At 49.7% G+C, this 15,911-nt stretch overlaps 1 pseudogene; it reads right to left on the bottom strand.

The window, feature by feature from the left end:
* Positions 1-11,310: 11,310 nt before the first annotated feature.
* On the bottom strand, positions 11,311-13,197 carry LOC119292871 (annotated as a pseudogene).
* Between the last annotated feature and the right edge of the window lie 2,714 nt (positions 13,198-15,911).

The following is a 15,911-nucleotide window of genomic DNA, read 5'->3' as shown; positions in this document are numbered from 1 at the left end:
CAACCGGCTGCCGAAGCAGCCGGCTGGCCGGCTTCCCTTCTTACTCTGCTACAATCTAAGAAAGCTTGAGTACTTGCCCTCCTAGACGGCCAATTCCTTACCCGGCCACATACTGCAGAGCAGCTGTCCGGCTGGGAAAGGCGGCGACCAAAGGAGGGCGGCAAAGGAAAACAGCCCAAAGATAAAAAGCAAGTAGGAATGGAAGCCAAGCACATGCATAATTATATTTACACAAAAGGCCTTCGAGAGGCCGGCATTCGACAAAATTTGAATACACCCCCAGTGGGTGGAATTGCGCAAAGTTAATAAAAGCTGTTCAAAGAGTGACAAGCAGGAAAGTAAAAACGGCGAGTCAAGCCAAGGGAGCAACTGGGGCGTCGGGCAGATCGGTGGAGAAGGTGGTGTCGGCTGGAGGAGTGGCCGGCTGGCGAGTCTCGGCCTGATCGTCACCTGCGGCAGGTGGCGCATTCGCACGCGCCTCGTTGCTGGAGGCACGATCAGGCTGAAGCTAGCTGGCTGCTTCACCATCCGGTACAACGTCTTCACCGTCTTCCTCCTCCTCCTCCTCCTCTTCGCCCTCATCGCTGGAGTCGATCTCCTCCGCCGAGTCTTCACCGTCGGCTGGGTTCAGCCCGAACCATTCCTCCGGCTGTGCAACGCCGTCTTCGTTTACCTCAGGAGCAAAGGCGCTGGTGTCGGTGAAGTCGGCGATCGCCGAGGCGTGCTGGATGATATCCGGCCGCACCACCTCCAGCTCCTCGTCAGCCTCCCGTCGCAAGGTGCGCAGCTGGTCCAAGTTCAGCCCAGGATACCAAGCCCGGACGAACTCCAGCGCCCGTCGAGCGCCGGACCGAGCTGCTGAAGCCTTCCAGGCCTCGAGGCGGCCGACTACTACCTCCAGCCAGTCGGCAGTACGACTGGGGGTACGGGCAATCACCTTGCCAGGGCAGAGGGCGGCTAGTACCTGCGCTCCAGCACGCTGAAGCCGGCGGAGCATGCGGTAGGCCGGCTGGAGGCGGGCTTGGATCGCTAGAAGCTGCTCCTCAAGCGACCGGTTGGCGTCCGGTGTGATCTCAACCCCAGCTTGCCGCCGGGCCTCACGGTGAGCTTCGATGGCTTGGTTGGCAGTGATGGAGTAGCCGAGGAAATATTCTTCACAAAGAAGAAAGGAATAGAACAAGTCAGAAGATAAACCAGATTACAAAGATAAGCAAAGAAGTGAAGAGGAAGGCGGCCTACCGTCAATCAAATCCTCGACCCGGCCGTAGCCTTCGCTCAGAGCCTGCCTCGCCTTGGCCCAGCTCGCCGCCTCGGTCTCATACTCGGCTTTGAGGGCGGCCTTGGTGTCATGCGCCGCCTTCAGGGCTCTCCTCCTGGTCGGCCAGTTTCTTGGCCAGACAATCACGCTCCTAAACCAAGGCATTGAACTCGCCCTCCCTGGTGCGAAGGGTGGTTTGGGCCACGCCTAGCTGCTGCCTCAAGTCGGCATTGGCTCCTGCCAATATGAAGAAGAAGAAATTAAGAAAGAAGTCGGCAAGAAAGATCCGACCCGACTGCTCAGCAGTCGGCCCGAATCTCGGGGACTACACCCAGTGGGTGCACTGACGCGCCCCCACATGAGATAAAAAGACAAAGCACTCATGCCGGCTCTCCGTCAGATCTGCGGCCTTCTGGTTCATCTCCTGAGCCTGGGAGTTGAAGGTAGCGGCGTGGAGGTTGTGATAATCCTGCAAACAGGACGAAGGTGCGAGCAAGAACAAGTCATTAAACCAGAAGTCTTCTGAGAAGTTCCAAGCCGCCTGCTCAGCAGCCGACTTGGAAATCGGGGACTACACCCAGTGGGTGCGCTGACGCGCCCCCACGGAAGAAATCAAGAGCAAGAAAACTCACCCGAATGACCGACCGCGTTGTGAGAAATTCTTGGGTGCACTGCTTCAGCGCGGTGGCCTGAGCCTGAAGCCGGCTACGGACATCCTGTGCCGCCAAATTCAGCGCGGCTGTCCCACCGCCCAACGTCCACCCTGGCGAGCTGACAATGGCCGTCTCCAGGTCGTGCAACAACGAATTGGAGCCGGCGGCCCTCTGCGGGTCCGGCTCTGAAGCCGCCCTCCCCACATGACGACGAGTCGGCGACAATACCACAAGATCCACCCTTGCAGTCGGCTCGCCTCCAGCCGGTTGCTTAGGCGGCACCTTGGGCTGGCCACCTTGACCCGTTCCGGCCGACGGAGGAGGCACCACCTCTCCCTCCGGGACGACTACGTCGCCCCCCTCCCTCTCCATCGCGGGCGGGTCACGACCGGTTTCCTCCGGCGGGGGCTCCGGGATTTCGAGGGCCATGGTGCGGAGGGGGATGACGAGTTGTGGAGCCTGGCTACGCAGGGTGTCCGCCGCCCTCTCTGTGGCCTCGGCCTCCGCCTGGGCCTTGGCCGCTGCGTCGGCCTGCGCCTCGGCCGACTCCGCTATCGTCTCCTGAGCCGCCTCGGTGGCCGCTGCCCTCCGCTCCTCCGCCTCCCGCTCCTCCCGCGCCTCCCGCGCGTTCCGCTCCGTCGCCGCTTGGAGCTCGGTGCGAGGGTCTACGCGGCGGGAACTCGTAGATACTCCCGCCCCGCCGACTATGGAGGCGGCGGTAGTCCGCTCAAGAGAGAGTGGAGCCCTGGTTGATAAAACAAGAAAGACTTAGAAGAGCACCGACTGAAGAAAATAAAGAAAGGCATGCGAGAATCAATACTTACGCCGAAACCGCCTGCGGCTGCTTCACCACCTTCCGGAAGCGGGCCGCCTTCGCGGCCGCCTCGTCCCGCTTGGTCGTCGCCGTGGAACCCTTGGGCTTTTTCGGCCGCCCGCCGAAGAGGGTCGGTGCCACCTGGCGTTTCTGCGCGCCACCCCGCGCAGCCGGCCCGCCGGAAGGGTCGGCGCCTTGATGGTCGGATGACGGCTGGCGGCGCGGAATAGGGTCGGCCTCGTCATCGTCGGGCCAGGCATCAAAGCCGGTGGTGAACCCGGAGCCGCTTGTCTTGCCGCCTCCTCCTACGGCGTCGTCGTCTCGGGCGGCCGCCCCCAAGTCGGGGTCATCAAGGTCGTCCACGACGCGGTCAGGGGCAAACTCGCGTTCCGCCCCGCGGTCCCGGCCGAAGGATGAAGGAGGGGGTTCTGAATAAAAAACAAGACGACTGGTCAGAGGTCGGCCAGAAAGAACTCGGCAATAGAAAAGAAGACAGGAAAGAAAGCGTACCATAGGCAGGGGTTGGCGCGAGAATACGGCTCCTTGCCGTACTACCACTCCTCGGTGAGCTTGCAGTTGGCGATGTAGTTCACCATGTAAGATACCTCGTCGTGAGGCATCTCTCTGGTGCTCAGCCGGCTTGGGTAAAGCGGCCGCTCATCTGGCAGATCAGATGAGGGTGGCCTTGGAGCGGGAGTACTCGGCGCTCGACGAAGGCGGCTATCAGGTCGGACCCAGTCAAACGCTCCGACTGGATCAGCACCCGAAGCCGGGCGACGGCACCAACTCCAGCCGGCGTCAGCGACCTGGCTCGGAAGGACCACGAGGGCTTCCTCCCAGGCGGCGGTCCGGCTACGTAAGCCGGCAAGTTGACGTAGTCGCCGTGCGGAGCGACGTTCTTCACGTAAAAATAGGACTTCTGCCAGAGCTTCACCGACTGGATCAGCACGATAGGCGGGAATGGGTTGTCGGCGACGGATCTCGGGATGGCGATGAAGGCGCCGCATGGAGCCGGCACGCTGTGACAACCGTGCCGAGGTTGGACTGGAAGAACTCCCCCCAGAGTTTGATGGTGGGGAGGATGCCGAGGAAACCTTCGCACAGTGTGACGAAGGCCGACAGCAGCACCACCATGTTGGGAGTAAGGTGGTGCGGCTGAAGATGGTAGAAATCAAGAAACAAGCGGAAGAAGCCGCTCGCGGGAAGGCCGACGCCGCGCAGGCTGTGCGAGTAGAAGATCACTTGCTCGCCCTCCTCCGGCGTCGGCGAAACCTCCCTCGCCAGTGCGAGGCGAACCCGCACGAGATCTTCGCCCAGCAACCGCCGCGTCTTGCGGAGGAAGTCGATGTGGTCGTCGCGGACGTTGGAGCCGTCCCAGGAGCTCGACGTCGGAGCCATGGCGACGCAAGGGCGATGGAGAGCGCGGCGACGGAGAACGTGCGGTGCGGTGGCGGCAAGATCGCGGCGTGCTAAGAAGAGTGGCGGAACGGTGGCGTCGCGGAGAGCCGCTGCGGCGACGGAGAGGAAGAAGAGGGTGGTGGCGGAGCGAGGGCGAGCGTGCGAACGACTACCGCTCCCCCTCCCCGCCCCTAGTTATATCCTCGTGCGACAAAGCCGAGGAGGCGAGGGGCGGGGGGGCGTGGGATTAACTGCGCCCACTCCCCAATGTCCCGCGATTATCGCGCATTTATGGCGAATGGGAACCGCCGTCAGAAAACGTGCAGTCGGTTCAGGCCACAGAAGATCCGCGCACGGGCCGAGGCGTGGAAGTGGCAGGCCCCAGCCTGCGGCAGCGTCCCATCACGCGCATGGGTTGGCAGGCCCTTCCAGCCGGAGGGTGCCATGTGGCGCGCAGGCGGTGGGCGGCTAGCCCGCCGCCTGGCTAGCGCGCCAGCTGGTTCCCGCCTTCAGATTTCAAGGAGACTTCGTCGAGAAGGCATGCATAAGAGAAGCCTGCTCCTAGCTGCCGGCTCTTCGGGATAGGAAGCTGGTCGAGCTTCTCGATTCCCCCTTCAGCCACGAAGCCCAACCAGCTTCGGGGACTACTGTCGGAGTAAATGACCACGGGTAGCCTAACCGGCTCCCTTTGGCCCTTAGAAAAAACAACGGGCCGACCGAGCCTTGAAGCACCCAAGATGCGGGGCCGCCTTCCTCCGGCAGGCTATCTCGCAGGTCGGCTACCGAAAGGCGGCCCGGCCCTAAACTCTCTTGAGGGACGCCACGATAAGGCCAACTCCAAGAAGCCGGCCACGCAAAGACCGACTCCAAGAAGCCGGCCCAAGAGAACCGACTCCAAGAGGCCGGCCCCAGGCAGGCGGCCAGGGGCCGTGCCCTAAAAGTCTGCACCCCTCATAACAATGATGGGATGGGGCATGGCAACAGTGGACCCTGCCATCCTCGAATCTCGGAGCACGCATGGCTACAGTAGGCCGTACGGGACGGCCATCACCTGTCCGGCGTGGCACTGTTGCCATGCTGATCATGACGCCCTCCACGACGGGCTGCCAGTACAGCCCATAGGTGGCGGGCCCCTTTGGTCAGAGAGACGCCCGAAGGCGGTCTGGCCTCCCCCAGCCGGCCTGAGGCATGGCCGGCTTCCTGTAGCCGGCTTGCTCCCCCCCTCGGGGCGCGCTCACCATTAAGGAGACAAGACGAGGTAAGGCTACAGTGAGAGTCCGCAAGGCAGCGGCACTGTAGCCATGCTTACCTCGACAAAGCCCTCGTCATCAGAGGCAAGGCAACAGTAACCAGCCCCCGACAAGACCCCCAAGCGGTGGGGCCGGCCTGTCGACCAATGAGCCGGCAGCCGGCGGGACCCACCAGTCGGCGGGCCCCAGCAGTCGGTGGAGAAGCCGGTGGTCATAGACACTGACGGCTAGGGCCCACGCCCAGCCAGATTACCATTGTACCCCCGGGGGGTAGGCCTATATGAACCCCCCGGGACATCCATGCAAAGGGTTGATCTCATAGAGTTTTAGACACCACTACGGGGAGAGGAGAGAGCTAGCCTTGCCCTTCTTCCTCCTTCCACCGAATAGCTCAAGGAGCCTCTAGTAGCCTCTTGTTGATCTAGTGATCATGCGGAGACCCCGCAGAGCAGGAGTAGGGGTATTATCTCCACGGAGAGGCCCCAGCCTGGGTAAGATCTGCCGGCGTGCATGTCTTCACCCTATCCCATTTCCACGCACCGGCGATATCTTACTGGCTCCCACAATGATAAGCCATCCGTTGGCATATGTCGCACCTCCACCCGACAACGTGGGCTGCCCCGTTGTCGTGATCAAGGGCACCTAACCCATTCTTGACTCAATAAACATTCCTCATTGTATTCCACACAATGATTCTCGAGGTTTCTACTATGTTGTACGTACGTACTCCTGTGCAAATTCGCTGCACACTTCCAAGACTACTGTATGGCTTATGTTAGTATCATCCATGTTGTTTGTTAGTGCTTGGTTGGATGAGGCTGGATTTGTGCGTCTCCGATCTGATGTGTTTGTGCGTGCGTGTGTTGAATAGTGACCTCGGATTTGGTGAAGGGTGCCAAGGAGAAGCAGCTCAAGGTCAAGGGCCCCGTCAGGATGCTGCTCAACATCACCACTAGGAAGTTCTCATGTGGAGAAGGTAGCCACCTCCCTCTCTTTGCCCTTCTGCCCGATCCCATTTTCTTAGTAGCTCTGCATAGTATCTGGTCCATGCATGCTCACAGTAGCTCATTGGTGATGTGGGTCACTATGTTTTTGTGGATAGCTGATTGTTTAGGGAATTTCCGTGACGATGATGATGTTGTGCTTGGACTATACTTCTGAATAGAATTGAAAGATTTCTCTTTCGTTTATTTGTCTTCAATTCTTTGGTCAAACGGCTCTGTTGAACACATGTTCGTTAGTGTGGTGATGGTTAAACAACTACAGTAGATCAGCGTTTTTTGCATTTCTCAACCTTGGATATTTTGCCAAAAATAAACCCTTAGATTCGTTGACATTCCTTTGATAGTAATTTGTTGTGGCCGCTAAGTATTTTTTAGCAGTAATAAACCTGGCTCTTTCATGTTGCAACACAACTGGAGCACCCCTGTTTGTCTCCGTAATACACATATCTACTCTGCTGCTCTTAGTTTTAACTAGCCAACGCAAGGATGACGCCAACCATCGTTGTTAGATTTATTATCCATGTTGAAGTGTAGAACAACAGCAGGTTAACATGTTTTATTTGTCCTATGCAATTCTGTTGTTTTATTTGCCCTTTCTAGTATTGTACTAACTGATGCATTCCTGGCATAAACAAATTATTCTATAAGATTTGTAAACTGATGCAAACTGATGCAAACTCAGCAACAACAACTATATACTTCAGCAGCAGCAGTATACTTCAGGAAGTTCTATTCATTATACTAATGCCTCAGCAGCAGTATACGAGTGTTGCTATTGTTATCCATACTTCATAATTCTGTTATCCATACTAATGCCTCAGCAGCAGTATACTACTGTTATCCATACTGTTATCCATGCTCCTAGCTGCTTGTGTATCTGTTAATTATTCTTTTCCTAGTTGTTCTTTGTTGGAAGATATTGCTTTCATTGGAAGCCATGATAACATAATTTCCTCTCTTCTACAGGAGCTCTAGGCTGAAGAAGTTCGAAGAAGGGAACACTTCATCTTTGTAGCTAGTTTTATCTTTCTGGGTGTTTTATGTTCCTGGGTGTTCCTGGGTGTTTACTTCAAAGATGTTCCTGGGTGTTCTAAATTCATGGATGATGTGAACTATTGCATGATTGTAATATATATAATATACTCATTTTGGTCGTCATTTGTGAAAATTTGTGTGATTGAAATATTGGAATGTTGATTATTTATTGTATTTTTGAGGATCATATCATTAATTGCTGATACATAAGAAATGAAACAAATACTATTTGGGCCCTAAAAAGGCCACAAATCAAACAGTTCAGGAAAATGAACAAAATCGCTTAAAAATCAATTGTGAAAAGGTGAAGGCCAAGAAAATAAAAAGGCCTAGGCCTAAAAATAACGAGGCTGAAATGTTGGGCTTGGCCCATCTACCCGACCAAAATTAATATGAGAAAAAAAACACAAATAGGCTGAATTGTTGGGCTCGGCCCATGTAAAGCATCGAATCGGACCGGGCTGAATCTTATCAAAGACCTCTTTAATTGGTCGTAGTTTTGCCACGTCAGATTGCCACGTCGGATCTGACGTGGCCTGGGCAGACAACCAGTGACCAAAATAAAAGGTCATGGGTTCAACGACCTTCTGTTTTGGTCGTAAACGTCTACGACCTTCTCACAGAGAAGGTCGTTAGTTTTAGTTTACGACCGTCAGCTTTTGACCTTCTGTTTTTGGTCACAAAAAGGTCGCAAATGAAAAACAATGACCTTTCAGTGACCAATAGTCAAGGTCACAAGTTGACATATTTCTTGTAGTGAGATCTCAAGGATCAATTGTTGTTGTGTCTAGAGGTGCCCCCTTGCCACCGTATATAAAGGAGCAAGGGGGAGGGGCGGCCGGCCAGGAGGGGGCGCACCAGGAGGAGTCCTACTCCCACCGGGAGTAGGACTCCCTCCTTTCCTTGTCCAAGTAGGAGAGGGGGAAGGAAGGGAGAGAGGGGAGGAAGGAAAGGGGGGCGCTGCCCCCCCCCCTCCTTGTCCTATTCAGACTAGAGGGGGAGGGGGCGCGCGGCCTGACCTGGCCGCCCCTCCTCTTCTCCACTTTGGGCCCATGAGGCCCATTAACCCCCTGGGGGGTTCCGGTAACCCCCCGGTACTCCGGTATATATCCAATAACCCCCGGAACCATTCCAGTGTACGAATATAGTCGTCCAATATATCGATCTTCATGTCTTGACCATTTTGAGACTCCTCGTCATGTCCGTGAGCACATCTGGGACTCCGAACTATCTTCGGTACATCAAAACACATGAACTCATAATATAACTGTCATCTAACTTTAAGCGTGCGGACCCTACGGGTTCGAGAACTATGTAGACATGACCGAGACATGTCTCTGGTCAATAACCAATAGCGGAACATGGATGCTCATATTGGCTCCTACATATTCTACAAAGATCTTTATCGTCAACCCGCATAACAACATACGTTGTTCCCTTTGTCATCGGTATGTTACTTGCCCGAGATTTGATCGTCGGTATCTCAATACCTAGTTCAATCTCGTTACCGTCAAGTCTCTTTACTCGTTATGTAATGCATCATTCCGTAACTAACTCATTAGCTACATTGCTTGCAAGGCTTATGGTGATGTGCATTACTGAGAGGGCCCAGAGATACCTCTCCGACAATCGGAGTGACAAAACCTAATCTCGAAATACGCCAACTCAACATGTACCTTTGGAGACACCTGTAGAGCTCCTTTATAATCACCCAGTTATGTTGTGACGTTTGGTAGCACACAAAGTGTTCCTTCGGTAAACGGGAGTTGCATAATCTCATAGTTGTAGGACCATGTATAAGTCATGAAGAAAGAAATAGCAACATACTAAAAAATCAAGTGCTAAGCTAAAGGAATGGGTCAAGTCAATCATATCATTCTCCTAATGATGTGACCCCGTTAATCAAATGACAACTCATGTCTATGGTTAGGAAACACAACCATCTTTGATTAACGAGCTAGTCAAGTAGAGGCATACTAGTGACATTATGTTTGTCTATGTATTCACACATGTATTATGTTTTTGGTTAATACAATTCTAGCATGAATAATAAACATTTATCATGATATAAGGAAATAAATAATAACTTTATTATTGCCTCTAGGGCATATTTCCTTCAGCTTTCAACTCCAGAAAACGTATTCCTGTTAATACGCTTTCCTTGTTCTGTAAGCGCACTTTCCTATCTCTTCAGCCGCGTTTACGCTTTCTCTTCTGCGAAGACATATTCTCAGAAATACTCTTTCCCTTTTCAGCTCAGGGGCCTGTTTGTAGAGTTATTTTCACAGATTGGTCCCTGGACTTCGTCAGGCTATAACCTTTTTTTGCTCGTAACTCCAAATGAGGTGAATCCAACGCCCATTTCTTCATCTCGACGAGCCCGTTCTGTTGGTCACAGTTTCACCATGTGTTAACATTCTGAAAATGACCATTTTGCCATGCACGTAAACAGCCCCCTCCGGGAGAGGACTGTTTCCGGCGAATCTTTCCGCGATCCTTCCGCACTTCTCCCCGGTGCCTTCTTCATCCCCAGGCAAGCCACAATACCCACTTGCATGATAGTCATGCAGTAGCCATGGTTTTCAACTTGAATCTTTGTTAAATGTTTGCTTGTTGAAAATATGGTTATCGTTGTCCCGGTGATGCTTAGAGTTGCATGTTCATTTTCGTGCTATGTTTACTTGTACTACCTATTAGTATTTCCTTTCATATGTTTATGCTTGCTAGTAGTAGATGTTGATGTTGGTGATGGCCTTCGTTGCATAACTATCGTCTATCCCGAGTGCCGTTGTTATGCATGTTCCATTCCATCTAGTTGGTTAAATGCTTGCATGGTAGCATTGTTGATATGTTCTTGCATGATATTTATTGCTGATGCTAGTAGTGCTACTATGTTTCTAAGTAGTGTACTTGTGATGTTCATGCTAGTCAGTATGCCATGCTCAGTCAGATATATGATTTGTTGTTGCTATGTTAAGAATGTTGCACTTCCCTTCTTATGTTGATCCATGCTCATGCATTGTAGTTGCATCATGTTATTTTAATATGGCTCAGCTTATTGCATTCAAGTTTAACTGGACTTAATTGAACTTGAACAACTGTTGGCTAAGTCATGGTGCCACCAAATCGAGCTGACCGGTGCAACCACGCTTGCCTAATGGGAAGGTCCTAACTGGGTCCATTGTCATGCCTCTCGCCGGTGCCTCCAATGAGGGAAGGTTATGGGCGCGCGCTACCCTGATCAGGTAGGCGGACATAAGCCTTGTGTGCCTGTTGTTGTTTTTTGAAATAAACATGTACTTTATTTATTAGAAATAATTGTTACATCGTTAATAAGTAAGTGTACAATGTCCCTCAAAGGCTCCTCAAACCAGTCAGTAGTAACTAATAATTTTGCTAGCCTAGCAATTTCATGAGCCACCTTATTTGCTTCCCTATTACAATGTTCAAATCTAACAAGCGGAAAATCAGAAGCTATGAAATAGCAATCATCGAACACTGCCGCCGCCACTCCCGCCGAATGTCCTCCATTTTCCATTATTTCAATCACCTTTGTATTATCAGAATTAACGACAAGACGGTTGCAACCTGCCTTTTGTGCAAGGAGTAGGCCAAATCTAAGAGCCAAAGCTTCTGTTGTTAATACGTCAGCACACCACTCAATCCTCCAGTTTCCACCAACAATGAATCTTCCATTATCATCTCTGAGAACAGCTCCAGCTGTGCCCCTAAGTAAATCATGGTCATAAGAGGCATCACCATTAAGCTTAACAAAACCCATAGGAGGTCTTGTCCATCCTCCTGATTTAGTAGTTGCCCGAGGGGAGTGTGCATTAACATAGTTAGCCGTTATAGCCCGGGCACCCATGGAAATTTGGTTTGCATCTTGAAACTTTCCTTAGTGAACTAGTTTGCGTCTATCCCACCATAAGTACCACGTTGTAACAGCGATCAGTTCACGTGTTTTTGGAGAACCCATTATCGCTAATTCTTGTTCTGGCATAAGTAGTAAGAATTCCAACACCGCCTCACCCGCACGATCAGTAGCACAAGCTTTATTGATCACCTCATGTAATCCTAACTTGCCCCATATCTCTTTTGCCTTTTGACACATGAATAAAATGTGTTTTATATCTTCTTCCCCCTTCGAGCATGATGGGAAATTGGGCGATACTTTCATGTGCCTATTCGCAAGCGTAACACGGCATGGGAGGGTTCCATGCAAGGTACGCCAGATGAAACTTTTAACCTTTGCCGGACAAGATAATTTCCAAACCTTACCCCAAATAGGATTAGCCTTGATTCTTCCCCTACCATCAGCATGTTGCAATTTTGTTCCATGTTGCTTGTTCCATTCCTCCAAATAAGCTGACCGAACAGTGAAAACGCCATTTTTTGTATAACTCCAAGCAATGAAATCCGACATATTATTCTTCGGGAGGGGAATTGCGAGCACCCTTTGAGCATCAATTGGCCAGAACATTTGATTCACCAAATCTTCATCCCAAGAATTCGTGATTGGATCAATGAGATCAGAAACCCTTGACAGAAGGTGCCCCCTTCTCGGAGTAATGACCCTTCTATTCGCACAGTTCAGGATCCATGTATCTCTCCAAATATCAATATTTTGTCCATTTCCATCCCGCCAGATATAACCATTTTTGAGTGAGTTTACTCCCGCCATAATACTTTGCCAAGTAAAAAAGGAGCCCTTTCTTCGTTTTGCATTCATTAAATCCCCTTCCGGGAAATATTTAGCCCTCAAGATCGATGCACATAAGGACTCGGGATTATCAATCAGGCGCCATGCTTGTTTGGCTAACAAAGCCAGGTTGAAACAATGTATATCTCTAAAACCCATACCTCCTTGATTTTTTGGTACACACATCTTGCACCATGCCATCCAATGCATTCTCTTCTTGTTGTCCTCGTCACCCCACCAAAATTGCGACATCGCATCAATAATTCCTTTACAATTTTCTTTTAGGAATTTTAAAGACAGACATGGCGTAAGCTTGGATAGCTTGTACAACAGATTTGAGCAATATTTCCTTTCCTCCAGCAGATAATAATTTTTCTTTCCATCCACTTATTTTCATGATGATTCGATCGATCAGGAATTGGAAACAATCACTTTTGTCCATACCCACATTAGCAGGTAAACCCAAATATTTATCATTAAGTGCTTCAGTCATAATATTCAGAATTGTACAAATTTGCGCTTTATCTTCCACCTTTGTATTGGGACTAAAGAAAATACTGGACTTTTCAACACTAACCATTTCCCCGAGGAGGCACAATATAGATCCAAAACTGATTTCAAAGCCTCTCCATTCATAGCATTTGCTTTCATAAGGATCAAAGAATCATCTGCAAAAAGAAGGTTCGAAACCGACGGTGCGTCTCTACTGACCTTTATTCCAGAAATATTTCCATTCTCCTCCGCTTTTGCTAAAAGGGCAGTCAGTCCCTCAGTACATAATAAGAATAAGTATGGAGATAGAGGATCTCCTTGCCTCAATCCTCTAGTGGGTTTAAAACTCTCAGTTTCTTCCGTATTAAAACGAACACGGTATTCCACAGAGGATACCCATTGCATAATTAGATTTACCCAGTTCTCTTGGAAACCCAGTTTGAGCATAATTTCCTTCAGAAAAGACCACTCTACCTTGTCATATGCTTTGTGCATGTCCAATTTGATTGCGCATAGGCCCTCTTTACCATTCCTTTTCCTTTTAATTGTATGGAAGCATTCATATGCCACTAGAATATTATCAGTAATCATACGTCCGTGCACAAACGCACTCTAGGTCATGCTAATGATTTCTGAAAGGATTATCTTCAAGCGCGCCGCAATCATTTTTGAGATCACTTTATATACCACATTGCATAGACTTATAGGTCTGAATTGAGTTACCTTGTCTGGGGAATTAACCTTTGGGATCATTACTATTGCAGTATCATTCCAGCCCTCGGATATCGAGCAAGTCTTTACCGCCTGGAGTACCTCTTTTGTCATGTCATCCCCCAACATAGGCCAAAATATTTTATAAAAAACGGCGTGCAGACCATCTGGCCCAGGTGCTTTTAAATCTCCAATATCAAAGAGGGCCTTTCGTACATCATCTTCTGTATAAGGGGCTAGAAGGGCCTTATTCATTTCATCAGTCACTTTCCTTTTGACAAGGGATATAACCTCCGGATTCGGTTGAATCACTTCTGATTTGAAAGGGTTTGTAAAATACCCCAAATGTGATTTTTCATCTCCGTCTCTTGAACCCAGACACCATTCTCATCAATTAATTTTTTGATCTGGTTTCTCTTCTTTCTCGCCGTTGCCGCATTATGGAAAAAAGAGGTATTACGATCACCATGTAATAGCCAATTTGCACGACCCCGTTGTAGCCAGTATATCTCTTCTTGTTCCAAAAGATTATAAGGACTAGGGTCTCCTTTTGTCGCGCTTGAGTTTCCGCATTCACAGGGCCCCTTCGCAATTTTTCTAGATTTTTTTTGATTTTTTTAATTCTATTTTTCGGCCCCCTTAGTATATCACGATCCCAGGTATGCAAATCCGCATGCACCGCCCTGGTACGTTCAGTGAGAGACGGTCCAATGCCTAACATCTTCGCTTTTTCCCATGATGTACGTACTATTTCTACGGTTGTCTCTTCGTTGAGCCAATGAGCTTCAAACTGTTTTACTCGTCCTCCAGATTGATTAAACATGTTACAATCATAATATTCCGTATCCAAGACAAGGGGTCGGTGATCAGAATGGACATGTTCTTCGTTTATGATTGCAGCCCGTGGGAATTTGTTCAACCACTCCACATTACAAACCCCACGATCAAGTCTCTCCCTAATCTCACCTCTCCTCCAAGTGAAGCAATCACCAATATAGCCCATATCTTCTAGACCGCATTCTCCTAAGCAATTACGAAAATCTCTCATCATTGCATTAGGCCTCACATTCCCTCCCTCTTTTTCTGAAGACAATAATATTTCATTGAAGTCTCCCAACATTATCCAGGGGTGATCACCCTTATCATGCAGATTGCGGATATCATCCCAAGAAAGATTACGCTCATTCCAATTCGGATAACCATAAAAAACCGTAAAACGCCACCGTACAACATTTTCATTCATGAATAGAACATCAATAAAATGAGCTGACTCATAGTTCAAAACGACTTTATTCATCTTTTGATAAAACAAAACGAGGCCACCGGCCCGACCATCACTTTCCACTACAAACATAGCATCAAAATTTAGAACATGACGTAGCTCATCAGCTTTACATTTATTCAAATGAGACTCAGAAAGGAAAATCAACTCCGCCTTGACACGCCCTTGAAGGTCCAAGAGCTCGTGAACTGCCGTGGGGGAGAGCATACCACGGCAGTTCCATCCTATGATTTTCATTTGGCCCCGTTGTTGTTGTTGTTATGGTACCTTGTCCCCGTTTGGCACCGTTTATGTTTTGCCACGACGGTGGCCGTTGGTGTCTTCAGGGACGGAGCCAGGAATTTAACATAGGGGGGCGAGTTTCAGACTTGAGCTCTTATAGACTGATGGGCACTTGATATCACTCAGAAGTTTAAAGTGTGCAAAGAAACATAAGCCCGGACTCGTGGTTTCGCTAGTGTAAACAACTAAACATTACAAAATTAATATTCATCTTTGATAGAAAAAAGTATCTAAATTAGTTATAGTACATAATTTGGCAGACGGTACTATGTTGAATTGACCAACTCTGATTTTCATGCCAATCAATTAATTATCATTCATATTAACCAGCAAAAAACAGAGATTTGAAGCTAAGGTTAATTATTGAGAATCGTGTGCATCGTCGTCTCCGTGGTCGCTCATGGTGGTGGTGCTTTTCATAATCTCCTTAGTCCTTACTGGCTGAGAGGAATGATCAATTGGGGTCTGTAGGGTTGGACAGTTGGACGCAAATGCTCTTGGCAAACATTTTTGAGTTTCTCTTCCTCGTTTTATCTATACACGAGTATAACAATATATGGACAGCCAATATGTTGTAATTTATTTCTGATCTTTGTAGATTTTGTATGGCAGAACCACACAAATTCGAACGGATTAAAGATCAAGAGATGAAGAAGGTACTAACCGTGCAGGTGCAGCTATGATGGATCTGGATCAATCTCTTGTGACTCTCGCTGGGAGGTTGGAGCACATTTGCCGTGCTCCTCTCCTTCACGGACAGCCTTGCCGGCCACGACGGCAGGCTCTACTACGGCGAGCCATGGGTGGAGATTGGATCGCACGACAGTTAGGAAGATTGGCGGCGGTAAAATCGTGACGATCGTAGCAGCAGAGAATCAAAGCGGTTGTGTACGTGCTGCTGCAGCCGCAAGTCCCAGGACCAATGGACCCTGGCCCCTTTTCTCTTCGATGGTGGGCCTTTTCTTTTTTCTTGGTTTGGATCTGCTATGTAGTGTACATGGGCTACGGCGGCCCTGGGGGTTTAGCGTGG

This window comes from Triticum dicoccoides, chromosome 4B (genome assembly GCF_002162155.2).
Source record: "Triticum dicoccoides isolate Atlit2015 ecotype Zavitan chromosome 4B, WEW_v2.0, whole genome shotgun sequence".
NCBI lineage: Eukaryota > Viridiplantae > Streptophyta > Magnoliopsida > Poales > Poaceae > Triticum > Triticum dicoccoides.
This window is presented reverse-complemented; position numbering and strand designations above follow the sequence as displayed.